The sequence below is a fragment of the Sus scrofa genome, chromosome 3 (genome assembly GCF_000003025.6).
Source record: "Sus scrofa isolate TJ Tabasco breed Duroc chromosome 3, Sscrofa11.1, whole genome shotgun sequence".
In the NCBI taxonomy this organism is placed as follows: domain Eukaryota; kingdom Metazoa; phylum Chordata; class Mammalia; order Artiodactyla; family Suidae; genus Sus; species Sus scrofa.
In genome coordinates, this window is record NC_010445.4 from 82,930,604 (window position 1) to 82,958,192 (window position 27,589).

Genomic DNA, 27,589 nt, shown 5'->3' on the forward strand with positions numbered 1-27,589 from the left:
TTTTTAAAAGGTTATTGTATAGGGCGTCTCCACTGTGCTGCAGTGGGTTAAGAAACTGACTGCAGTGGCTGGTTTGCTGAGGAGGTGTAGGTTTAATTCCCAGCTCACCGCGGTAGGTTAAAGGATCCAGCATTGCTGCTCGGATTCAATCCATGGACTGGGAACTTCCATACCCCACAGGTGTGGCAATTTAAAAGAAATGAGGTAATTGTACAATTTGTACAATTAAAGGCACAGTGAGCCTTCTAACTTCATCAATAGGGCAGACAGGATAACCCAAAAGCTCTTTCTGCTACAAATATCTAGAAATGCTGGATAAGACATAACAAACATCCTTGTAATGCATAATCGAACACAAAAGTTAACTAAATATTCAGGGCCAGAACTGAAGAAAAACCTGAAAACTAGAGTGCAAGCTCATGCACTGCCCTGGGAGGCTTGCATGGAGCACTTTCTTGGAAATTCAGGGGCTTGGTTTTTAAAACATACCTAGAGATAGGAGAAAGGGCCCCAAGGGTCAGAAGAAAGGGTATAGCTCTAATAATATCAAGAAAATTAGAAGCCAAGTCAATAAGCATTACTAGAAATAAAAAGGGACACTACATAACGAACCAAGGATCAATTTATCAGGGAGTCATGACATGACAAATGGTAGGTACCTAATAAACAGAGCTTCCAAATACCTAAAACAAACCATGACAGAAAAAAAGAGAGAAATATGCATGGTCTTAGTGGTAGATTGTGACTCCCTTCTCAATAACTGATAGAACAAGTAGACAAAATGTCATAATGATATAGAATAATTCCACAGTTGGCCTAATTGGCATTCATTGAATATCATTCTTTTCATGTACACAATGGACCACAATTAAATCTAAATAAAGTTTTAAGTATTTTAATCTTACAGAGTATGTTTTCTATGATAATGGAAAATTTGGAATCAATAAAAAAGGTAGCTAAAAAAAATCCCTAAATATTTAAAGTTAAAGAATATACTAATTTGCTCTGTGGATCAAAGAAGAAATTATCAAAAGAAACTAGAAAATATTAAAACTGAATATTAATGTCAATCCAGCATATCAATAGATGTAGTATACAGCTTAAGGTAGTGGTTAAAAAGAAATGTACAGTGTTATGTTTATACTAGAAAGTTAAAAAATCAGTGATTTAAATTTCTTAGGAAGACAGGCAAAGAAGAGAATTAAATTAAACCCAAGAAGAAAGAAGAAAAGTTAAAAAGAGGAAAGCAACAATTAATGAAATAGAAGAGTAATATAAAAAAGTAACAAAGTTTAATTTTTAAAAGATTAATAAAATTGATAAACCAATAACTGATCAAGAAAAAGAGAACACAAAATAACCCTGTCAGAAATGAAAGTGGGGATACAACCATAGATCCAATAGATAATAAAAGCTCATTAAGAAAATTTTAAGTATAAACATATGCTTATCAAACAATTTGCCAAAAGTGACACAGATGAAACAGAAATTCTGCACAGCCCCATACTAACTAAACAAATTAATTTTTTTTTTTTTTTTGTCTTTTTGCTATTTCTTTGGGCCGCTCCCGCGGCATATGGAGGTTGCCATTCTAGGGGTCGAATCGGAGCTGTAGCTACCGGCCTATGCCAGAGCCACAGCAACGCGGGATCCGAGCCGCGTCTGCAACCTACACCACAGCTCACGGCAACGCCGTTAACCCACTGAGCAAGGGCAGGGACCGAACCTGCAACCTCATGGTTCCTAGTTGGATTCGTTAACCACTGCGCCACGACGGGAACTCCCTTTTTTTTTTTTTTTTTGTCTTTTTAGGGCCAAACCTGTGGCATATGTAAGTTCCCAGACTAGGGGTCTAATTGCAGCTATAGCTGCCAGCCTGTGTCACAACTGCAGCAATGTGGGATCCAAGCCACAACTGTGACCTACACCACAGCTCGTGGCAACGTTGGATCCTTGAACCACTGAGCAAGCCAAGTGATTGAACCCCCATCCTCATGGATCCTAGCTGGGTTCATTACCACTGAGCCATGATGGGAACTCCTAAATTACTGAAGTTTTTCCCACAAAGAAAACTTCAAACCTAGCTAGTTCAAAGGTGAATTCTTTCAAATACTTAAAAAAAAAAATTATACCTATCTTACATAAGTTCTTTCTATAAACAGCAGAAGGCAGCTCATTTTCTTTTTTTTTAAATTTTTTTTAATTGTTATTTCCCCAATACAATTTTTTTTTTCTATTGTACAGCATGGTGACCCAGTTACACATACATGTATACATTCTTTTTTCTCACATTATCATGCTCCACCATAAGTGACTAGCCATGGTTCCCAGTGCTACACAGCAGGATCTCATTGCTAATCCATTTCAAAGGCAACAGTTTGCATCTATTAACCCCAAACTCCCAACCCATCCCACTCCCTCCCCCTTGGCAACCACAAGTCTATTCTCCAAGTCCATGATTATCTTTTCTGTGGAAAGGTTCGTTTTCTAACTCATTTTATAAGCCCACGTAACTGATAAGCAAAACCTGGTAAGGATATTTTCGGAAAACAAAAACAAAAACAATACATGAACAAACACACAAGATCCTTTACAAAATATTGGCAAATTGAATCCAACAAGTACATTAAAAAGTGATACATCATAATTAAGTAATTATAATAATATTTCACAACTAATACAATCGAAGGTTTGTTCCACATTTGAAAATAAATCAATGAAATCCCTCATATTAATAAAAGAAAAAAGAAAAAAACATACAAACATCCCAAAAGATGCAGGGAGAAAAAAATGACAAAATGTAACATCTGTTCTTGAGAAAAATCCTCAAAAAACTAGAAAGAGAAAGAAACTATCTCAATCTGATAGAGGGTATCAACTAAACCCTACAACAAGCATGATATTTCCTAGAAAGTATTGAATACTTTCCAAGACTAGAACAAAGACAAATGTTTCTGCTTTTACTAGTTCATTTTTTTGGAGGATCTGTACAGTGCAATAAGACAAGAGAAAGAAATAAAAGGCATAAAATTGGAATGGAATTGGTAAAATGGTTTTTAGCCAGACAATACAACTGTACATATAGAAAATGCTACAACAAAGCTACTGAGAAAGTTTAACAAGGTCTTAAGATACATTTTAAAAAATTAATCATAGTTCTACATACACGCAACAAATACTAAAAATTTTAATTTTCAAAAAGCAATGCAATAATAATAGCAGTATAAGTGATCACCCTAGGATTACTTTTCAAAGAAACTATCTTCCAAAAGTCTTTGTTTCAGGCTAATAACAACAGCTAATATCAAACAAAATATAATTCCAGTATACAGAGAAGTCTGAAAATGCAAATATATATGTATAAAATCAGAAAATACAGATTATTTTTATTTTTTCATTTTGCTCAATATTTTCTATTTTTTCCCAAGTCACACACAAGAATAGAAAATAGTTATCAACCTTCAAAAGTCTATCAAGAAAATTTTTCATGAGTCAGCCAATATGACAAAAATTATTGACTGATGTATAAAGATTTAATATATCAACTTTAGGAGTTCCCGTCTTGGAGCAGCAGAAATGAATCTGACTAGGAACCACAAGGTCGCAGGTCAATCCCTGGCCTCTCTCAGTGGGTTAAGGATCTGGCATTGCTGTGATCTGTGGTGTAGGTCGAAGACATGACTCAGATCCAGCGTTGCTGTGGCTGTGGCATAGGCTGGCAGCTGTAGCTCTGATTCGACCTGGGAACCTCCATATGCCACGGGTGCAACCCTAAAAAGCAAAAAAATATATATATATCAACTTTATAAATTTAAATGACAACATAATTGTTAATAATAGGTCACTGGGTTTAACTTTATAAATATTTAAATACTCCTTTAAGGTCAAAAAATTGTTATCTTTTCACAAATAATATGAAAATAGATAATATTCAAAAATATCTATGAATGAAAGATGAGGATATCATTATGTTTATTTCCTCTGTTATTCAACCCATAATTATTAAATATCCACTATAGAGAAGTATTATTCTGAGTAGGAAAATAGAGTGCCAGGCCTGTCATTAACATCTCACATATATGGTATTCTTTATCCCCCACAACGATAGTCTGAGCAGATGCTAACATAGGCTCCACTTTCACATGGGAAAACTGAGTCACACAGAATGAGGCAACCGGTGTGAAATCACAGAGCAGTGGGTGTCAGTGGCAGCACCCACAACTGGTGAATCTGACCCAAGAACCTATAGTATGCACCACTATGCTGAACACAATGCTCAAAGGTAAAGGAGAGGAAAATGTTTGTGTTCTCAGGAAGGTACATGTTAGCAGTGGAATACAGGAAACAAGCAAAAAAAAAAAAAAAAAAAAAAAAAAGAACAAAGTAATCAGATAATGATAACCTTTGAAGAAAATAAAATACAAGACACAGTAGTGGATGCATTGCGGGAAAGTCTACTTGAGATGGTATTTAAGCAGAGATGTGAATGATGTGAAGCAGTCCATCCTGTAAAAATCTGGGAAAAGAAAGTGTTCCAAGGAACAAAACATCCATGCTGAGGTCCTGAGTAACAGCAACACTGCTAATGCCTGAAGAACAGGGATGAGGGTATAGAAAGGAGGACTTTGGAAAAGCAGGGTCTCACAGACAATGGGGGGAAATGGCCTTTATCCTAAGGAAAATGGGAAGCCATACTCAGGGAGGATTCTGCACCATGCTTTTATTTGTGTTCTTAAAATATCCCTTTATAAAGCATGGATTGTAAGGGAGGCAAGAAAGGAAGAAGACAGACCAGGTGACTACCACAGTGGGATGAATGAGAGTGGCAGGTGGCTTAGGCATAGAGGCTAAGGTGGAGAAAGAATCAGATATGTTCCAGAGACAGACCCAGCAAGACTTTCTGATGGACTGGTGTGATGGGTGAAGAAGGAGAAAGCAAGGTTGATAACTAAGTTTTTGACAATTTCTGATGGTGATGATACTTAATGAATTAGGAATGACTGGGGAATGAGATGGGGAGTAGGGGGAGGTAAAAATGAAGCTAGACTTTAGATGCTTATTTACATGTGAGGTGAGATGTCAAATAAGTAGTTGGATAAGTGAACTGAAGTCCCAGGAAAAAGGTCACACCAGAGAAGATTTGGTAGCTCCCAGTGTCTGGATGGACTTGAAGAGCATAGGCAAAGCAAACCAGGAGCCGGAGGCACACTGACAAATAGGTATGCACTGGGGAGAGCTGCAGGAGAGAAGCCTGGGAAGGAGCAGCCCCTCCCTATCCCCCTCTCCCCTCCCCTGCCAACCCCAACCCCACTCTACCCTCCGCTGTGACTAGGGCAAACGAAGAGTGGCAGTAATCCTAGAGATCCAGAAAGAGGAAGGGTTCATCTGGGTGGATCTCTTTCTCAAGTGATGAGTAAAGGGGAGCAGTATCTTACTATAGACCAACAATATGTTCTTGCAAATCTTGTGTAAATTTAAATGACTCATTCTCAAAGAAAAGCCTGATACCTCAAAGAACTCTAAAAACAAAGCATTTTACAAAGTTAAACATCTTTTATGAATGAAGAGTACATCTCAGATCATCAAATGAGTACATGAAGATTCTCATACATTACCTTGCTTAAAGCAGGATTTTAATTTGTAGTATACCAAATAAATCATGGGTGAGATTTGAACTTTAGACTTGAATTCAATTTCAGTTGATGCCATCAGAAGGAAACTCTGAGATCTGGGTTTATGCTGGGCTATCTTTGCCTTCTAGAGCTCACATAAAAATTATCACTATCATAGTTGCTAATATTGACTAAGTGCTTGCTTTATATTAATTAACTGAATCCTCACCAGATCTTATGAATTAAATGCTTTTTATTATTATTATTATTATTATTATTATTATTTTGTCTCTTTGGGGCTGCACCCATGGCATATGGAGGTTCCCAGGCTAGGTGTCAAATGAGAGTTGTAGCTGCTAGCCTACACAACAGCCACAGCAACACAGGGTCCAATCAACATCTATGACCGACACCATGGCTCACAGCAATGCCAGATCCTTAACCCATTGAGCAAGGCCAGGGATCAAACCTGAGACCTTGTAGATACTAGTCAGATTCGTTAACTGTTGAGCCACGATGGGAACTCCCAAATGCTTTTATTATATCCACTTCTTTTTTTTTCTAAGATGAGGAACTGACCATAAAGAAGTTGAAGTGACTTTCCCAGTATCAGCTAGAATTCTACTCTGGTCATTATTAGAGACTTCTGTCCTTATTCTGGTGATATGATTAAGCACCTCAGGACTCCACCCTTTAAAACTCCTGCTAAAGTTTGTTCCCTCTTTTCTTTTATGTGCTATCCATTGATTTTATATACCCATCTTGCCAATTAGAGAGCAACATGGAAACAAAGTAATAAGAAAAGAATGAAAGAGATAACATAGATAATCACACCTGAAAACTCAGCCAAAAAGGTGACTATAATTGAGCTTTGAGTTTCCTGACAGCACAAGCAAAAGTGAATACACAATGGATTACAAAATTTCACTTATCTAATAAAAGGAAACATACCAGTCAGGCCAGAGACTTTTTTGGTCTCAATCCTTAAATCCAACAGTGTTTCCTACATATGTTTATTTTAGGTAAAATGAACCATATAAGATCAGAGACTTCAAGAGCAATTCTTCCAGGAGTTTTTCTGTGACATGCGAGTTAAGGATCTAGCACTGGCACTGCCACTGGCTTGGGTCTCTCCTGTGGTGCAGGTTAAATCCCTGTCCCGGGAACTTTCACATGCCACAAGAGTGGCCAAAAGAAAAAGAAAAGAGCAATTACTCCAAAGATATTTTCCCACCTGGTTGTACTTAGAATATTCGATTTAATATGTGGTCAACAGCTCAGCATTCTCTAGTATAATACATTTGTATGGTTCATGATAATCCTAGCATTTTTAAATTTTAATAGGTGTCCAATAAGTTAAGAACAATGACCTGAACTTTTACAACTGTCACATGGGCTTAAGAGAAATAAGACCTATTATATACTCTGTACAAAGGCCCTACATCACATCTCTCTCAGAGGCGGCAGCATCTATATGAAACAAAATGTTGGCAAAAATTTCAACACATTGCTTGCCCCCTAGCTCCAACTGATGTCCCTTCACAAGCAAATTTCCATGGGTTTTTAACTAATGAAAAACCAGTTTGTTTTTAGAAAACATCCTCATTATCAGCTAATATAACAGAAATGACCAGGAAGAGCATGATTTAATATGGATTAAACATGAATATGGCTCAAAAGCTTTCTTCTTGTTGAATTAGATAATCAAAACTATTAAACAGTATTTCAAAATGCTTTTCATAATCCTGGGACCATTAATGTCATGTTCAAATCACTGTGGATTTTTGTTGTTGTTGTTGCTTTTACTATTCATGGGGATACAATGAGTCATTGGCACATTTCCAGTGCAAGATGCATTTGAATAATACATGACATGCCCTTTAGCTAGCATCATGATGCCAGATTTAAAACAAGGTAAGAAGTTTCCTCCATGTACACTTGCAGTGTTCAGCTGTTCATAATCTATAGCGTTAACAATTTATCATCAAACCCAGCGACTTGCTGCCAACTTATCAAAGTGGCCACTGGATGCATATGATCAAGTCTGAGCATCTGGCTCTCCTCTGTTCCTGACATTAGCACAGACAACAGAATCAGTGGACTATTGAATGCAATTACAGTAAGCGAGACAGACAATAAAGATTGATAGCGCCTTCTCTTTTTATCACACACAAAACTAGTGGGGGTTAAAGCTTTGCCTTGAGCTGCCTTCATTTAACAATGATTGAAAATATGCAATTGTGTTGGTAAAACACTGTAGCCTGTACCACTTCATTTACTGGACACATTATCAAATTAAATGAAAAGTGAACTGCCAAAAGCAACAGTTATTATATATTAATGATGAATATTTACTTAGCATTGTTCACAAATCATACAGAGAACAGAATCCTTCTTGTTATCGTCTTTGCAAGTTACAGTTGAGTAGGCTTAACATTTCTATGTTTACGTTAAGTCTTCTGTCTACAAATCTCTAAATACAGACTTGCACGATTGGTTTTGTGACTATCCATGTGATTACAATGTGTAATTAATAAAATGCTCTAGTTATAGATGAATCCTAATTATTGAAGAGCTTTTTTCCCCTTTATGACAATTCTCATTCTTGTAGCTATTCTTGTAGCAAGAGAAAATTAGCCAGGGGTATATGTTGTGATTATAAGGTTAGGGACTTCAGCTTCATTGAGCTCTTGAAATTCGGAATGTGAAAAAGACCCTCAAGATACAGACAAGCCACAGAGTTATACCTTATATTTTTTCTTCAAAGAATATTGCTTTAGTAGCCATTAGGGGATATAACAGTCCAACCATAGTTTGACCTCCAAAATATGAAATGCATCTGGGGCAAAAGGCAAAATGGTTCAGTATAAAAGTATTGAGCAGACAAGACAGGGGAAAATGGATGCTATTCCACAGTCCATACAGGAGGAAACTGAATTCTAAGCAAACATCAATAGATCTGGGAATATTAAAATATGCGTCTCATTGTTAAGTGGACAAACATTTGGTGTGCATACCGGCGTGTCAGAAAGACGGCAGGCAGACATGATTGTTCAAAGTGAGGTAGATTAATTCAAGATTTTTTTTAAAAACACACACATCTGGCCTTTCCTTTCCAATGATAGACACAGGAAAAGAAGGCACTCCCATATGAAATGTAATCATGTCTCTTTTCTAAGAGCTCAATAACGTGAGAAGGTAACATATCCCAAACAAAAAGATAAGAAAAAGTAAAAGACGAGAAGGGTGAAGAACCAGTCACAGGTTTTCTAAAGCCACCCCCACTGGTTATTCTGTAAGCAATTAAATACATACTCAGAAGTGCTGAGTTTAGAATTAGAGCATCAACCATATGTAGTTAATATAAATTGCAGCACAAGGGACAGGATATTCAGCAAGTGTGGAAAACTCACCAAAGTAATGGCATCACCGCAGTAGATTGAGAATCTGGAAACCAAAAGCAGCCGAATCAGTATTCATGAAATGTAAAGGAAACAATTATGTTCACCAGAATTTACCTTCAAGCAAAATCTAAGTGAAATCACTCTTTCTAAGCACATTTAAATTCTAAGGTCCATGTGGCCTTTCAATCATTTGGAAATGTATAAGCCTTTGCCAATTATTCTCAAACCAAACCAACTAATAGAGTTATCTCAGGAGCTTCATAAAATGCAAATGCCTGGGTCCCAATCTTTGGGAATTTTTTATTCACTATGTTTTGGGCAGAGCAATGGGTACTTTGGCAAGTAAAAGATGAAAAAGCTTAAAGAAAACCTATCACCTGTAAAGCCACCATCTGTGACCCATCTTTTCATCCATGCATATTTTTTGACCTATGAATGTAAACTTTCTCAATAACTTGGGGGGTCACTTTACAAAAATGTAAATAAAAAAGAAATAGAGGTTTATGGTGAAAAATCAACACACTACACATCAATACAAATAAAGACATGAAAGAGTGCCCCTGCTATCCTTCAACAGTTGCTTTAACGAGTTATTGTTCAATATAGATGTGTCTTTACAATCTTTATTTTATAGTCTTTACCACATGGAGGGGTTGGGGGTGGGAGGGTGTTTATGGTAAGATTGTGTCTCAGCCTCTTCTACCTTCTTTAATGTGGCTTTCTTCTCATTTGTCAAATATGTAATCATCATTCAGCCAGACTTTAGGTTTTTTTAAGAGGCAATATTTCCATATGTAGCTACAGATGCCATGTGTCCATGGTGAGTTCAGAATTTGCCTGTACTGACCTCTCATCCTTTATGTATTTATTTTAATTTTACATAATCAAAATTGGGCTACAGGTATTATTCTTGAGAACTGCCCTTTTCATTTCATGTTATTCTGAGTTATATCTAGATTTATCTAAAACTACATATTTTTCTTATTGTTTTTAATGGCTATATAGTATTCCATAATATACTATATAGCCATTATATAATCATAATTATTTTAGCCTTTATCGTCTTTTTTACTATTGTTTCTAACTTACTAGTTTTACAAAAAAATACATGTATAAAAATTATACATATATGTCTTCACTTATATGAAGTTTTTTTGCAGTTTAGAATAGAAATAGAATTTCTGTATTGAAAGCATGTAATTTAAAATTTTAATAAATACTGAAAAATTATCTGTCCAAAAGGCTATGTCCTTTTCTACTTTCACCTACAAAAATTATAAGAGGGCCCATTTCTCCATGACTCATTGGTGCTAGCTAACTATTTTGCATAGCTTAAAGTGTAAAATTTTACCAATATCCATCTCACAAGATTGTGGGAAGACTAAGTGAGATAGGAAATACAGAGTCTAGCATGGCATTGCCCAGAGAGAAAATGCTCAATTGATATAAGTCTAGTGTCAGAGTTCCCCACTGTGGCATAGCAGGTTAAGGATGCAACTACAGTGGCTCTAGTCACTGCAGAGGCACAGAGTTGTTCCCCAGTCCAGTGCAGTGGGTTAAAGATCCAATATTGCCACAGGGGTGTGGCCTCCCAAAAAAAACAAAAGCCAAAAAGCAAAAACCACATCAGTCTAGTGTCATTAGCATTAATGCTTCAACATATCTCAAATACCTGATTTTTGTATTAAATTCAAAGTGTTTTTCTACTTCCCAAATTTCTCTCAAAACTAATAAGGGCTGTGTTTGATGAAGGTTTTCATGGAACAATCCCCTTCATGGAGCCAAGGGCTCCTGAAGTAAATGTCACTTTAAAAGGATAGATATTTTTATTTCCTTGGTCACTGAATGATTTCTAAAGTAGTTGAGGCATCAGGGCCTTAAGAGCAAAGTGCAGGCTGATGCATGTCAATTACAGTACAGAATTTTGAGAGCTGATGGCCACATCTTGCTTAATCAAAGAACATGTTAGGCACATAACTGCATGTAGGTAACTACATATTTTAAAGACTTCTGGGTAACCTCTGTTGCACAGCCCAGCCCTGAATGTCTGGTGGCTCTGAGGTGTCTAGGAATCCTGCACTGGGAGGTGGAGCCACTATCTCCAAGGGACGAAGGGAGGGTCTAGTCGCTGGTCCCTCAGAGAAATCAAAGGACACACCCCTGGTGTGTGCCACTCATGATGCACAAGCAAAGGTTCTCTAAAGAAAAAAAAAAAAAAAATCCAGGTTTCTGGGGACCCTCGGGCTGTCAGAAGACCCTAATCTCGAAGTGACATTAAAGCCTGTTTATCCATACTTTGCAAATCTCACTCTCTATCAAAGTCCACTTAAAAATTTTTAAAAAGGACTATTCCTAGCTCCACCTCTAAAAGCAGGAAATTTTATAATCTTTGGTTATAAAAATGCTCATAATTTGGGGTTATTATGAGCATTAGATAAATAATATTAATGATTTCTAGATGAATAATATTATTCTTTAAGTAATATTTACGCAACACTGTCTCAGTCTATTAGGAATACTATAACAAAATATCACAGACTGGGTGGATTAATAAACAGAAATGTGTTTCCCATAATTTTGGAGGCTAAGAGATCAAATTCTGGGCAGATTCAGTGCCTAGTAAGGCCTACTTCCTGGATTGTAGACAGCCATCCACGGTGCTCCTTAAGAAAGAGCAAAATCCACCCCCCCACCTCCTCCTCTTCTTAAAAGGGCACTAATCCTATCATGAATGTCCAACTCTTATGATCTAATCTAAACCTAATTACCTCCCAAAGGTCCCACCTCTTAAATCCCACATCAGGGATTAGGACTTCAACAAATGAATTTAGAAAGAACAGAAACGTTCTGCCCATAACTAGCACTTAGCCAGACAGAGGCTAAGTGCTTGACATGTATTATCTCAATTAACCCTCCCAGCCACACTTTGAAGTAGTTCTATTCATTGTCCAAAATATACAGAGGAAAAATCAATGGGAGGTATAGTATGGCCAAGTAACAGGCTCAAGGTCATAGTTAGTACACAGGGGAGCTGACTCAAAAGTCTGCTCTCTTAACCCCCAAGATAAAGCTGTCTGCCCTGCTGCCACCTTCTAGCAGGGCAAAGAGATATTTCCCTTTTCAAAAAATTCAAGCAAGATTTGTTTGTTTTCTTAAATAAGCTTTTCTCTCTCTCCAGCCCTCACTTTTATCTTGTTTTAAGATAAAACAACAAAACACAACCACCTACATTAATTGTAATAAATTACTTTCATCAGTTAGAATAAAAATGCCTAAAGAATGAAAGTTGGGAAAACTAATCTCTAAATAAATAGCAGAAATAAATGAAAAAAATTATCATTCTACCAGAAATTTCAGAATTCACACTACCATGGACTAAATCATGTGCTCTCAGATTCTTACGCCCAATTTTCAAAACCCTTGGAATGTAATTTTTTTTTTGCCTTTTTTTTTTTTTTTTTTTAGGGTTGCACCCACAGCATATGTAAATTTCCAGGCTAGAGGTCGAATCACAGCTTCAGCTGCCAGCTTACACCACAGCTACAGCAATGCCAGATCCGAGCCACATCTGTGATCTACACCACAGCTTATGGCAACATGGGATCCTTAACCCACTGAGCAGGGCCAGGGATCAAACCCGAGTCCTCAAGGATACTAATGAGGTTCATTATCACTGAGCCACAATGGGAACACCATTGTTTTTGGAGAGAAGGTCTTTAAAGAAGCAGTGACTTAAAATGAAGACTTTAGGATTGGCCCTGATCCAATAGGACTGGTGTCCTAACAAGAGAGGAAATGTAGACACAAAGAGACACTAGACACGTGTGAGCAGGCAACAACCACATGAAGACACAGGAAGAAGACAACCATCTGCACACCAATGAGGAAGACCTCAGAAGAAACCAAACCTGCCAAGTCCTTGATCTCAGACCTCCAGTCTCTGAAACTAGTGAGAAGCTAAATCTCCATTGTTGTAGCCACACAGTTTGTGTGGTATTTTGTTACAGCATCCCTAGCAAACTTATACACCAGTATTTTTGTCAGAGAAACAGAGGGAGCCAGAATGTGGGATTCAATGGGAGTTTCCTCATGGCTTCTATAAGGGCGACTATTAATTTGCAAGAATTTATTTAAGTAAGGGATTAAGGTGGGAATCTAAAGGATACAAAGATAATCTTAGGCCTGGGGGAAGATAACCATTGTCACTTGAAAATATTCCCATTTCCATAATCAGAATTTTTTTAGTTCCCTGAACAAAGATAGGCAGATATTCTCTCCCTACCTCTCCCTTTCTCTGTCTCTCTAAGCTCTCTCTCTCTCTGTCTCTGTCTCTCTATTTCTGTGTGCCTCTCTCTGTCTCTCTGTCTCTGTCTTGTCTCCCCTCCCATTTCATTCACCATCCTTAGTGTGACTGGCCTTGTTTCTCCACAGGTGGATAGGTGTGCTGATTGAACTATGAAAACACCTGAGGATAGAGAAATGCGTTAGCCAGAGACATGGATGAGGTTCTAAGAGGTAAACTTCTCCTTAACATCCAGTTCAGATTATATATTGGTTGAGCAGGACAAGGAGCAAGAAATCAACTAATTTCTGCTCCTTGTGGTTACCCACTCACATTACCTCATCACAGCAATGTCTCTTCTTGTGCCATCAGTCAGTGGTGCCGGGAGCAAAATCCAGCACTGACCTGCACTGGAACGTCCTGTCCTCGGATCACAGCCCTGCTCCCCCAGGAGCTGTGGGATAACTGGCTTTGTGCCAGGGGAAGTCAGCCTCCCCCATCCCTACTCACCAATAACCTTTCCTGGCTTTTGTCTGGATCTTAATGACCTCAGCCCTTCACAAGAGGTTTATATCCTTTTTTCTTTTCCCCCTCAATAGGAACACAAAATGGCAGATAACCTAAAGAAATGAATATAATTTAGATGTAAAATAAAATCTATCTACTAGTGTGTGCATGCATGCCTGTGTGTCTCATTGGCATGCACCAGATTGGACTAAATGGTAGGAATTTCCCAAGGGAAGATAACCTCCAGATACTGCTACAAAAGCTCTATTCCCCACACTCTGCAAATTATTTAATTTAAACACTGCTTGATATGACTCTCTGAGGAGAAGGGTGTTTTCCCAGATCCACTTTTAATTTGTTGGTGTGTATATATGCATGTGTGCATATAGAACCGGCCTCACAAAAGCATTCACTACAGAGACCAAGCACAACCTTCTGATTTGCAGAACCAGGGGCTGCAAATTGCTGTTTAAAACTAGGAAAATGATGAAATGCACACATAATTTCTTTTTTTGTGTGTGTGAGGAAAAAAGGCAGAGATTCAGTTATTTATGTCCTAAGGTCCCTACTCCCAGATACTTTCCATTTCTTTGGGAGACATAACTAAACATTTTTTAAAGGGTATGTGTATGTGTGTGTGTGTGTGTGTGTGTGTGTGTGTGTGTGTGCGCGCATGAACCACAGTTAATTTTTCACAGCAGAAAATGGTCACATCCATTGTGCATTTCACTAAAGTAAGAGAAGCAATGCAAAGATGAAAGAATCCGTTTCCATCAGCACTGGGCAGAACTGTATCATGGGTCAGGGAGAAAATTTATAGCATTCTTTTAATCCTCCCTCTTCCAATAGCTTAACTTCTACTACATTTCTGCTACATATTAATCAGGAAGGGATCCTGGTGAAACAAAAGCCTGAGTATTATGTATTTTGCCAAATTTCATCTTAAAGAATCTTGCCTTTTTAAAGAGTTTATTGGTCCCATTAGAAGATCCAAATGAATTTCTCCCCTAGACTGAATTTCTTTACATAAGGTTCCATAGAAGGGCAAACCCTGTCACAAATGCAGACCTGCACACACAGGGCCCATACTGAAAACAGTCTTGTTATCCTGGCTAAATCAATTTACAAGCAAATAAGCATTAGACAATAATTTCAATATTAACTTATGCTTCTTGCTGCTTCACTGGAGCAAGCTAAAAGCATGTGAACTCCCTCTCACCCTTCACCTAGGCCTCCTCTAGTTCTCTCCCTATGTGGTACCCTCAGCACAGGTAAAGTGACCTCCTTCCTCCTACCAGCCTAGCTATTTATTGACATAAGCTTGCATTCTGGGGCATTATCAGCTTAATGCATAATTCAAAATCTCTTGCATGTGGCCTGCACTTTTGCCTTATCCCCTGCATTCTAAGTGAAAGATAAGAGAAAGTAGTTCCAAAGTGGGCATACAAAAGGATTCCTTAACACTGGCAATGCCCTCTTCTGTCCAGTCCTCCCCCATCCCTCAGAATATCGCTTGCCTTACAGCTCCCACACACTCTCACAAGGATGCCCTCCTGAGATAGAAAACAATCCCAAGAATGGTCAGAAAGTTTACACTGAGTGGGGACCTGAGAACCTTTGGGAAAAAGAGGTCTCTAAAAGTGGAAGAATCACAATTATTACCTTAGGAGTCATGATCTAGACCGGCAGCCAGACGTTTTCAGCAAAGCATGGTTTCGAATCTCTGCAATTCAAAAAAAGAAAAAGTAGCTTTAACATGTGTCTTTTCCCCCCAGTGGGGCAGGGGAAGCTGTGGGTGGAGTTGGAGGGGAGAGAAGAGGGTGGTGGGAAGCAGGAGGCAGCTGGGAAAAACTTCTTTTTTAAATTTTTTTTGGTGGCGCCCCCAGCATGTGCAAGTTCCCAGGCCAGGGATCCAACCTGCGACAATGATGGATGTGATGGATCCATAACCCACTGTGCCGGAAGAGAACTTGTGGAAAAGCTTCTGGACATGTCCGAGAGAAGAAGGAAAGGGAAAGTGAGAAGGAAGAAAGGGAGAGGACAAAAGGGCAAGGAAGAGGGAGAAGGGTTAGGGTGCAAACTGAATGGGGGACATGAGGGGGAGAGAAAGATAGGCATTTGAGAAGAGAGGGCTTCAAGATCAACTGGATTAGAAGGTAATTCAGTCAAAATCAATTCAGGAAAGGTAGCTCCAGTGACTTTTCTTCCCCTGTACTGAACTGACTGCCTTCTGATTGATTAAATTAACTAGTCAGGTTTTTTTTGTTTTTTGTTTTTCCTCTTTAATGGTGTGTGAAAAGAGAAAATGAGTGGATAAGCCCACCTGCAAATACACAGATCCAGGTGACCTGATGCTCTGACTTGAACACATTAACAACTTGGCCAGTGCAAAACATACACACATCTATGCATATGATGATGTGTGTGGCAACACTGAATTTTGTCGAAAAGTTCCATTGCTGTTGCCCCAGAATATTCACAAACATATTATATACCTACATACACATAATATGTATTCTGAGTTTTGTTGTTTCCAAAAATTAATTGTCCTTTTGGAAAGGAGGTTTATCCCTGATGGAGAAAGTATGCTATATAAATGCACCAGTATCATTTATCAGCACCATCTTTAAAAAGCAAAGTTCACCTCCTCTAATGCACTTCCGTCAAACTCAGGACATGATGCTAAAAACTGTAAGGTCACCAATATCGTTTGGACTTATTACTAAATATAAGATTCTTCTAGATGCTTTTTATGTGCCTTTTGAGTCCACCAAGCAATAATTCCTCCTTTTTTATAAACATAAGACATGAATTATTAAAAAATTAAAGACATTTAGAATAATGGTCCTCCATACGCAAAGTATTTATTTCAACTATCATCATTCATAGTTTATTGCATTGATTTTTTTTTCATCAGTTTACTTAGTATTAGGCTTCCACTGAACTCATCAATAAGAAATGAATTTTGGTAACTTTCAAATCCACTATATTATTTTTCCTTTTATTTGCAGTGAATTTTTCTTCTCTCAATGGTATTACTGCAATAAGTCAGTCATTATTTCTTTATGTTTTCCCTTCTTTCTTTAGTATTTCATTTCCCTTTACAGCACATCTTGTGATCACAAAGAAAACAGAGACACTTATTTCTTTTAACAGTTGAAATTGCTGCAAGTGATTTAGCTGTCATTTAATTTGATTCCTCTCTTCTGTCTGTGGAGAAATATGTTTAATGTACTGGAAATTATGTTAATAAGAAAAAGCATTATCTCATTTAATGAAATAAATATACAAATATTTCAAAATAAAATAAAGAGGCAATCTTCACTGAGAAAAATGTCTCTTATGGTTTGCATAAAATAAACAAATGAGAAAAAATCATGAATACATTGAAACACTGACAAAAATTATGCCTACATTCAAAAGGGGAGGGAAAGCCTGATAACTGAATTAGCCACAATTTATTCAAATGTTTTTTTGAAAACTCTGGACATATCAAAGATCAAATTATTAATTTTATATTTCCGATTACCTCAAGAAAGAACATTTTATTTTTCTGGAATGGACACTAGGTTTTTGAAAAGTTTTCTTTGTATTCTTTCTCAGTTCTATTTCAACTGGTCTTTCAATGATTGCTACTGCCTGAATTAATAATTATCAGCAATCTCATTGAAAATGTGACCCAACCCATGTAACTATAAGAAAGGTTAGAATCCCTTTGATTTTGCTAATCAAAACAGAGTCAATGAACTCATTCCAAAGCTTTTATATATTAAAATTTATCTAATGCACAAAAAGGTTAAATAAATATTGTTAGTGATTTGAACAAAACTTGAAGCAATTATGTAATAAAAGCATGACCACAGTAACAGAAACACATAATTAGCAATTTAATTACTGGCATGAAGACAAGCTAAAGATGTCAATAAAAAAAAATCTTTAGTGACAAGCTGATTTTATTCTCTATACTGCAATTTGTGAGAAATATTCACCACCTGATGAGTAAAACCGTTTTTATACAAACTACCTACCCCTCCACAAACTGAAATACACAATTTAAAATATTTCCGATTTCATTTCACTGCATAGTGAATCATTGCATTTTCTCCCATTTAGATTATCACTTTCTCTTCTCTGAAAATATAATATTTCCAGTCAGCAAGTAAAGAACATTATGTTTTTTTAAATGAGTTAAAGTAGCAGGTGTTCTTTGTTTCAATTTCATTTTTTTTCAGCTTCAATAATGTGTTTGACAGAAATTTTTCCCTGTGTATGACATTCCAAATATTCTGTCTTTTCTCATCTCCTAAGTTTCATCTGAGAAACACACATAAACCATGGATTGTTTTAAAAGGAGATAAATGCCAACCATAGTAGAAACAGTCAGGCTAATTAGGCATTCCTCTAGGGCTTCTACCAGTTCTTTTTCTCCCCAATCTCTGTATTGAGAGTCATGGTTGGAGGTAAAAAAGAGAAATGAGTTAAGTTTAGTTTATCATAATATGTATGGCCCACTTGTATTTTTTCAGCACCAACCCAAGTTTCAGATTTTTAAAGTCTTCAACTACTTATCTTAAAGTGTTCAATGAATGCTTACTACCTCATATGTCACTGGTATTTTACCAGTAGCAGAAAACAGATATTTCAGGATAGAGCCATACTGAAAGAAGTTTTCCATCTTGTGATAAAAAGTGAGTCATCTTGGCTGGTATTCAATAGCCACTTGTACAAGCCCAGTGCATGGAGTGAAATCATGAAAGTCAGACTCGCTGAGAAGTTTTATCTATAAATACCCATGAGGCATGATGGAATACACTTAAAAAAATACACTCTAGCCACCAAGAACAGAATAAATAATGACTCCTAATAACACTGCCTTTTATAATTAACCTATTGATTCTAATCATTCTGACGTATAGTTCCAATCAGATATCTTAAATAAATATTTCGGTTTTGAAAGAAGGGTATACAATACAAACTCAAAGTTTCTAAGGAAATTGAAAATGTTTTTAAAAGCGTATTTTACTTGGCTATAATTTGACAAATGTGAATAAAGCAAATAATTGGGAAATGACTCTTTGGAACCTGCTGCCTAATATACTGGTTACAAGAACCGTTCATTTTTTACACGTATTTGGATTAGAGGTCCCTTGCGTCCATAAAACATTCCCTTTTCTAGTGCGCTTTTGATCATTGTTCATTATATTTTATCATTAGTTTCTAAGTTTCTGTTTGACCCATACTTTAATGGTTCAGATACAAGTTGCCATTAACAAGCATCTTAATTTCTAACCCCCAGAGAAGACCTCCTATATTAGCTATTATGGAGGCTGGTAAAGCAATGGTCCTACCTTTTGGAAGCTTAGCTTCTAGTTAAGAAGATGGTGTGCCAAAGGTAATGCTGTATCATAATTCAAGTGTAGTTATGCTAAACAGTTGATGCAATAAATATGAGAAGGTTCATAAAATAGAGGGAACACAGTGTCTTTGTGGGTAGATCCCTTTGTAAGTGGATATTATGGGGAGAATTATAAAAAGCTTTAAAATGCAACATGGCATTTGAATTTAAGAGCTAAACAGCCCCTTGTAGGGGTGAAGGACGTGAGAATCAAAGAGGTGACCAAAAAACACATTCGAATGGGAGCTCAATTATAGTTCTGCTGACTCTTAAGTTCTAGGTATAAATAAGAAAGCACGGGAGATGAAGGAATGGCAAGGAAGTGTGTCAGGTAGAGAAGAAGGGAAGGGCTTCCTGAAAGATAGATTGTTTTCCTAGGGTGAGGAGTGAGACAAAGATTGGAAATAAGGATGGAAACAGTGGAAAAGTGGGAGTGTCGTCTGTGGGCATTGAGGGGTGGTTTCTGAACAGCATGCTAGCAAGGTGAATGCAGAGTAAAGCAGGAATAGGAAAGGAGAGAGACAAAATGCATAAAGTGGATGCTGTTGGTTCTCCACCCAGACTCCCTTCCCCAGACGCAGACCTCCTCCAGCTGCTGGAGGTGTTGGCTGCTGAAGGCCCTCAGTTGCCCCCTTTTTGCAGAACTGTCCTCAGCCTACAGGATTCACTTTTACCAGAGAAGTTCAAACACCTCTCTTATCAAACCATACAAGGACCACACAATATGGGGGTACAAAAGCCAGCTCCTTCAACTTGAGGGACATCAACTTTGTGGGGTAAGCTGAAGCTACCCTCTAGGTGAAACCACATGCCTTGTCTTACTTCCTCATTTGTTCTCCTCTTCAATGCCTCCTTGTCTCAGGCTCTGCTGGTAGGAAACCTGACCCAAGATGAGCACATTCAAGCCTATATGTCTTCCTCTCCCTTAGGGACAGAATGACTCATATTAACAGGCAAGTGACACAGCAACTTTATGCAGACTTACTCAGAAAATAATCAGTGCACAGGACATACATGGAGGCCACCTAGACATGATTTTGCTGTTTTGGGCTTCTTGGCTTTGGTTGTTCAAAGAACAAAATTTCTATGGCATTGATGGAGGGAGTTTATAATGTGACCATAGCAGTCTGCACAGGAGATAGAAAGAAGCCTTCACTTTGGGTGAATATGGAAAAAAACCAGAATATTCTCTTATGATAGTAACCCGTCAGCAACTTAAGACTCTTCCTTCCAAATGCCACTGGAGCTTTGCAACTTAGTCAATCATTAACTTCCATTTCTCATCCAATGGGAAATATTCCTGCTGTTTGTAAAAAAACAAACCCTAAATATATACCTATGTAAACTGTGAAATGAAAAAGAAAAAAGAAAACCTTATAGTACTGGGACACCAACAAGCTTTGTTTTCTTTTTTAAATATAATCAGATTCCTCTTGCACCCCAACATAAATACCATTGTATCTTGTATTCTTATATAGACCACTGATAACCCCCATTGCACCATTAGGTACATTAATAACTTTGTGTCTACGTAAGATGTCCTGATTCTTCTCTCAAAAGACCTCTAGTATGGAATTCCTGTCATGGTGCAGTGGTTAACGAATCTGACTAGGAACCATGAGGTCGCGGGTTCGATCCCTGGCCTTGCTCAGTGGGTTAAGGATCCAGCGTTGCCATCAGCTGTGGTGTAGGTTGCAGATGCAGCTCGGATCCCGCATTGCTGTGGCTCTGGCGTAGGCCGGTGGCTACAGCTCTGATTCGACCTCTAGCCTGGGAACCTCCATATGCCATGGGAGCGGCCCAAGAAATGGCATAAAGACAAAAAACAAACAAACAAACAAAAAAAAACTCTCGTGCTATTTCATATGATGATTATGTGCCACAAAAAGAAAATGTTTGTCCAATAACTTTCAAAGCATAAATTATAAGACACCTCACAATAGTGTCATAGTGAGGGAAGGGAAGAGAGAGAGAGAGAAAAGGGTGAACTTCATGAGCTGATGTGCCTTAAATTTTTTTTTTTTCTTTTTAGTGTTGCATGTACAGCATATGGAAGTTCCCAGGCTAAGGGTCCAATCAGAGCTGTAGCTGACGGCCCAAGCCACAGTCACAGCAACACCAGGTCTGAGCCATGTCTGTGACCTATATCACAGCCCAACGGCAATGCCAGATCCGTAAGCCACTGAGTGAGGCCAGGGACCAAACCCTCATTCTCTTGGATACTAGTTGGATTCATTATCACTGAGTCACAATGGGAATTGCTTAAATGTTCTTTTCGTAAAGAGTATCCTTTTGTTTTTACGTGTGATTTCTTGAAAACAATTTGTATCTAACATTCAATCTTTCTCCCTATTTTCCTATATTGATAATGACGTGATAGGCCCATCTTCTCTTCCTACCATGTATTTGGTAACAAATGTATTTTCAGAATGGATGTCCTGCTCGTGCAATGGAATTGGATGATTATTTGTAAACATTAATAGAGACATCAAAGAGAATGTTAAAACATCACAGTAACACCTTCAAACTTGAAAAAGCATAATCTGGGGAGACTGGTGAACATCCAGATTCCTGGACCTCAACCCAGGCATCTTACATTTTGTAGATCTGAGGTCAGGCCAGGAACCTCACAGTTGAACAGGTGATATGGGTGATTCTGGGGCAAGTGTCTGCAGACCAGACCTTGAAAGCCTCTGCTCCAGTGAACTCATACTAGTCTTCGAACCATCTTTGCATGTTGTTTATAATCTCTCTTCTACCAAACCTAGCCTAGATGACTGGGTTGGTAGGCTTGACTGTTTCTAACTTACATAAGGAAATTAATTGCTTGCTCTAAACAACAATGCCCACATGGAAGGAGAACATCAGTCATCAGAATAAAAGACAACCCCTGAGTGTTGATGCTGCTGTCCTTCAAACACAGCCACCAACTGCCCTTAAATAGGCAGTGGCCCTTAAATTAGATCAGACCATTTGGAGATGAAACTTGGGTTTCAGATTAGTTTTCAGAATGGACTCTCATTGTTTACAGCGTTGCATTTAAAAATTGAGTAACCTTTGCCTCAATGCGCAGTTAGCTAAATGTAAACTACTAATTTGTTTCTACCTTATTTTCCCTCAGAGTAATGAAGAAATAAGCAGAAAAAGATATTTCACTTCCACTTAGGATAAAGTAATCCCTCTTCAGCAACATACATATCTGTGCAGTAAAAGAGATGAGTCCAAACTAAGTTTCTCTAATTTCTGGCAGCTTCTTAAAATAAACATTCGGGGCCACTAAAATGAACCCCAAAGGTAGTAGCAATGACAAACAAAGAGGCAGACCTCAAAACATTTAAATATAAAGACAAATTAATATTGGATGCTTCTTCAAAACACCATCTATCTCGGGGGCAAGTAAAATGAAGCTGAAACATAAAGGAGTACTTATACGCTTGTGGGTTTGTATGGAAAGAGGTGCTGGGAAAAAAAGGTGCTTTTTTTTTAATTGAATATAATCCAACAAAGATTTGGCAGGCTACGTATTTAAAAGGTTGGGAATGCTTGCAGAGATTGATTCATTCACACTGTTGTGAATCATTTAGCACACACTTCAGAGAGAGTTTAGCATCTTGGTCTCTGCCTCCCACTTCCTAAGAAAGGCTGTTAATCAAAATGAAGACTCATAGATGCAGCCTTGGGAATGGGACAAAGAGATGAAAAGAAAGGAACACCACGTGGGAGGAGTTTTCTCCTCTAAGGGCAAGGTGTTTTGTTCTGTTTTGTTTTGTTTTTCCCTTTGAGCATGGAAGGTTTACTGCAATAAGATCATGTAAATTAATATACAGATTTCTCAGACTGAGGTCATTATGACAACTCCATAAAAACAAAAGCAAGTCCTATAGTTGGGAAATGCTTTGGAATATGCCTTAGTCCAAAAGTAAACTGAAACACATCTCTCCTTCAAGCTGTAAAAGTATAAAGGAGAGCATTACTATAAATTACCTAAATAAAAATGATTAAAAGCATCCATACTTGTAAAAATCTTGTCATGATTATAAAAGAAAATTAAATGCCTTTCTTTCAAGAAAAAAATTGTACCTGACATTTTTAATGCATTTCTAAAAATAATACATCTACTTATTCAGTGGTGGACTTTAGACCAGGATATTAGAAATAAACTATGTGAAAGCTGAAGTTCACACATGCAGACATATATTGAAACTAATCACATAATAAGGTCCATAAAATTTGCTAGATTTCTTTTATTTTGAAAGTGCCAGTAAATTTACTAATACTTTAAAAATAAAAGATGATAAGTTACCAGCTAAGTGAAATATGTAAGCAATAAACTATTAGCAGGGTTGATAAATGATGTTTTCAAATAATTACAATACCAAAAAAATTTTAGCAAAGAAAACTGATACAGGGTCAGTATGTATTTACTTTCTGGAAGATGGACAAAAACCAATGAAGAAGTTTCTAAAACAAAACCAAAGTGAGCAATAGCGGTAGATGTGATTAGCGAGTATATTAACCACATCTCACACAGAATTCCTTATTCACTATTCCATGACCACTATTTACAAATTTCAGCTTTTGGTTATGTTCCTTCTTCTATAATTATATTGCAATATAACATCATATTCATCTAGGAAAAATAATACTGGAAAGGGGAAAGTGAGGAAGAGGACTTAATTCATTTTTCAAGTAGCTGTAGTACTAGAGACACCCAAATAATCCAAAGAACAGCTCATTTGAAGGTCACTTTTATTTTATTTTAAGATGCCTCATACACCTACAGGCATCCATTTTAATCGATCCCATTGGTAGATATAAACAGAAGCAATGAGAGATAAATTTACTGCTTTGTCATTTGGCCTAAAGCAGAAACTGATCCTTAATTCTCTATCTTAACACACTTCTTTCATGCTTTTAGTATGTTGATATGCAATATTTTTAATCTAACTCTCATAACCACCCTATTACTACCACCGTGTTTTAGGTGATCATGAGGGAAGAGAGTAGGTGAGTACTTGGCCTGGCTTGGTGCATTCATGCCCTGTCTCACCAGTTTTCATTCTAAATCAAAGGCAGGGGGAAGACATCCAGTGCAGTTTTCATATTCATAACCCTTGGTCAGAGTTTCTGTTCTCAAGCCTCAGTCAAGTGCCTTATTCTCTGTGTAAGTGGGTTACAAAAAGGAATTTCATAACATGGATTCTCTTTCCGTCCATGTGTATAATCAATTCTCATTTGTGTAAGAGGAGCAATTTGTGACTAGAGATGTGAATGCTGAAAAGGTGATTCCAATAGACCGAGGGCGATCTTATACGTTGTTTAATTTTAAACAGTGGTTCTCAACCCTGGATGCTCAATTAGAATTACCTGGGGAGCTTTAAAAAAAAAAAAAAAAAATCCTTGCCCAGGCCCCATCCCCAGAGATGCTGACTTAATGGGCTGGGGTGGGGCCCAGGCACTGGTATTTTTTTCAAAAGCTCCCCAGGTGACTCTAATGTGCAGCCAGGGTTGAGACCCACTGATTTTACAGCCTGTGTATCGCAGTCAAGATAAAACTATACAATGAGGCAAGAGAGCTGATTTCTAACCTATGGTCCAATGGATTTACATTCATAGGCAAGTAGATCTTAGTTTGTGAGCAAGAAAATAGGAATAATGATGTATCCCATACCAAAGCTAAAGAATTAAATTAGAAGCTTTTCTTCTTCTCCCTTTCAGATAGGGTTGACCTCAAGCTCAAAGCATTTGTTTAGGTATCCTGGAGGAGAGAAAGAGGGGCATGAGTACAAAAAAAGGGTATTGTTAGCAGCCATTCTTTAAAACAAACAAACAAAAAACAACATCATCCATTTATATAGGGGAAATAGATGTGTTTGATAAATACATGTTAAAAGCTACCTTAGAATAATTTTTGAATTGTATTTTCTCAACATCTCATTTCAAATTCACATTTACTTCGATACAATTTAAGATCCTTGGAGGCAATGAGCTATTGTTATAAGATGGATGGATTCACCTTCCAAAGCATTATTAGGATAATGACACTGCCCATATTTAGGCTTCAACCTTTACCTGAGGAATCTCTGCTAGGAAAAAATACCCAACCCTGAGAGACATGTGTCAAAATGTAATCATTCAACTGAAGTAAAAATTTATCCCCAAATGAGAGTAGACCACCATTTAAAAAAAAAAAAATTAAAAAGTATTCTAAATAGTAGTGCCATTCAAAAGGATTTTAACTGCACCAATGCTGTTCCGTCTCCCAGTCACAGCACAGTGTTAATAGCAGCATTGTGAATGCCTTAAAGGAAAACTAGTAGGGCAGATATTTCATTAAAATCTTAGATTCCTTTTTAACTCCAGCGGTAGGATTGGGTGACATGATAATTACGTTACATAGAGATTTATTACATTTTGATATCAGGCAACATCCCTTGGCCTATATTTGTATCTGTGATATACCTGAGGTTTTCACAGAGAGCGAGACTAGTACAAGAGTGATGAGGAGCTAAACACAATACTTGACCTAAATACATTATGTAGCACTGGGTATCTGTTAAATAGGTCAGTCCAGGCTCTTAAAAGTTATGCAAAACTTATTTCTGCCACACAAGAGATATGTCACTAGTCAAGCTGTATAAAAATCAGCTTTCTAGGCAGGAAGAAACCACTCCTCATCACTGAGAGAGGAAAAACTCTTTGCCATACATAAAATATCTTAAATACTATACTACGCTTGTCATATGTCTTTAGGCCACAGAAAGTAATAAAAGCAATGAGGCTGATGAAATGCCTAACAATTCCGGGATTCATTTAAGTGGATGGGAGTTCTTTGAATACTGCTGTAGAAATTCTTATTCTTCCAGCAAAAGCAAATGAGATTTCGAAGGTGCTCAGGTCTCAGCTTCCAAACCAAAGCCATGCCTATTGTCACGGGATGCAGACCTGGCTGATGGCTCTCAGCAGTGAAGACACCTGGGCAGTTACATACAGCTCAGCAGAGCTAAGGTGATTCCACCTCTACCTCTTCTCCTGTTTGGGACAAAGCTATCTTTTTTTGCTCAGTGTGGCTTCATTAGTTGTCTTTGGTGTGCAGGCCATTATTTTTAAAACATCAAATAAACTGAAGGCTTACAAAACTCTTTCTGGGCTCAAATCAGTAATTTTTTATGGTGCTAAGGTTTCTGCAATGACCCATAGACACTAAAAACATAGCCAGTGGTGCTCAAAGCATGGTCCCAGGGATCTGTAGCATCAACAGCAACTGGAAAATTGTTAGAAATGCAAATTAGAACTCACCCTGCAGAGAGCCACTGAGTCAGAAATTCTGGGGAAGGGGAGCAGTGCGTATGCTTTAACCGGGCTTCCACTTCGAGAATCCCTGAACTAAGCCATCACTTAGCGTGGGAGTGGACCTAACAGTTCCAACTTAGCAAATCAATTCTTAATTACATTTAACAATTAGGAACAAAAATCAAAGTAAATTAAAGAATATCCCCAAACTTCGTATAAGCCATCAATCTCTTCCTCCAAATAAAGCTTATATAAACAATGGGCAAGTACAATATTCATGAGGTCCCAAACCCTTTCCAACTTGAACTGAAAAACTCTCATGGGATTTTCTGCTTCTGGAAATATGAATTAAAGAAGTATACTTGTTCAGAAGAAATAAGATGTGAGGAAAATGAAAGCAACTACTCTGACTACACACTAATCATACAGTTTAACCCTTAGGAATTGAAAAAAAAAATGGAGTTTAATAAGGAAGTTAATTCATAGCTATTTGTAGGCTTTAAAATAAAACACATTTCTTGACGAGTGACCCTTCATAGGTAGGCACTGGGGAATGTAAATCCCAAACCCTCATAGATTTGTGAGCCAAATAATACATATTAAGTTTGGATGTTTGGGCTTGATCGGTAGCTTTTAGATACTAAAATAAAGTTAGATGCTTCAGACTTCTCACTGAAGGACTGATTTTTTCACCTCTCACCTCATTACCCTCCACACACTCTTAGTAGGTTTAGTTTAATGTATTTGAGTTTCATTTCCAAGAATGCAAACTCTTACGATTTTATGTGATAGAAAGACATTCATTAAAGAAAACAGGAAATGAAGTGTATGCAAATTTGAAGCAAGCTAATAAAATAAATTTCTTTAAAGAGGAAAAAAAAAAACCTTATCTGTTCCTGGTAACACATTAACAACAAAACTCAAAGAAAACAGATCACAGCTGCTCAACAAAACTGTAATACACTCTGGGAAAAGGCATTCACCTTATCCCATACACCTGTTTGCCAACAGCGGGGCGGCAGCAAAATCGGCATGAGGAAATTCAAAGGCAAAAAGTAAACAAGCATCCTCATTCTGCATTATCACACTAGACTCT

At 37.5% G+C, this 27,589-nt stretch overlaps 1 long non-coding RNA gene across 3 annotated transcripts in view; it reads right to left on the bottom strand.

Moving 5' to 3' along the window:
- The window catches only part of LOC102159571, a 599,549-nt gene that overhangs the window by 367,336 nt on the left and 204,624 nt on the right, over nucleotides 1–27,589 (bottom strand). For all 3 annotated transcript variants that reach the window (XR_002342937.1, XR_002342936.1, XR_002342935.1), the window contains exons 2-3: nucleotides 15,468–15,528; nucleotides 9,026–9,059 (exon numbers count right to left, since the gene is read on the bottom strand). This is a non-coding gene — a long non-coding RNA (uncharacterized LOC102159571). The remainder of the gene's footprint in view (nucleotides 1–9,025; nucleotides 9,060–15,467; nucleotides 15,529–27,589) is intronic.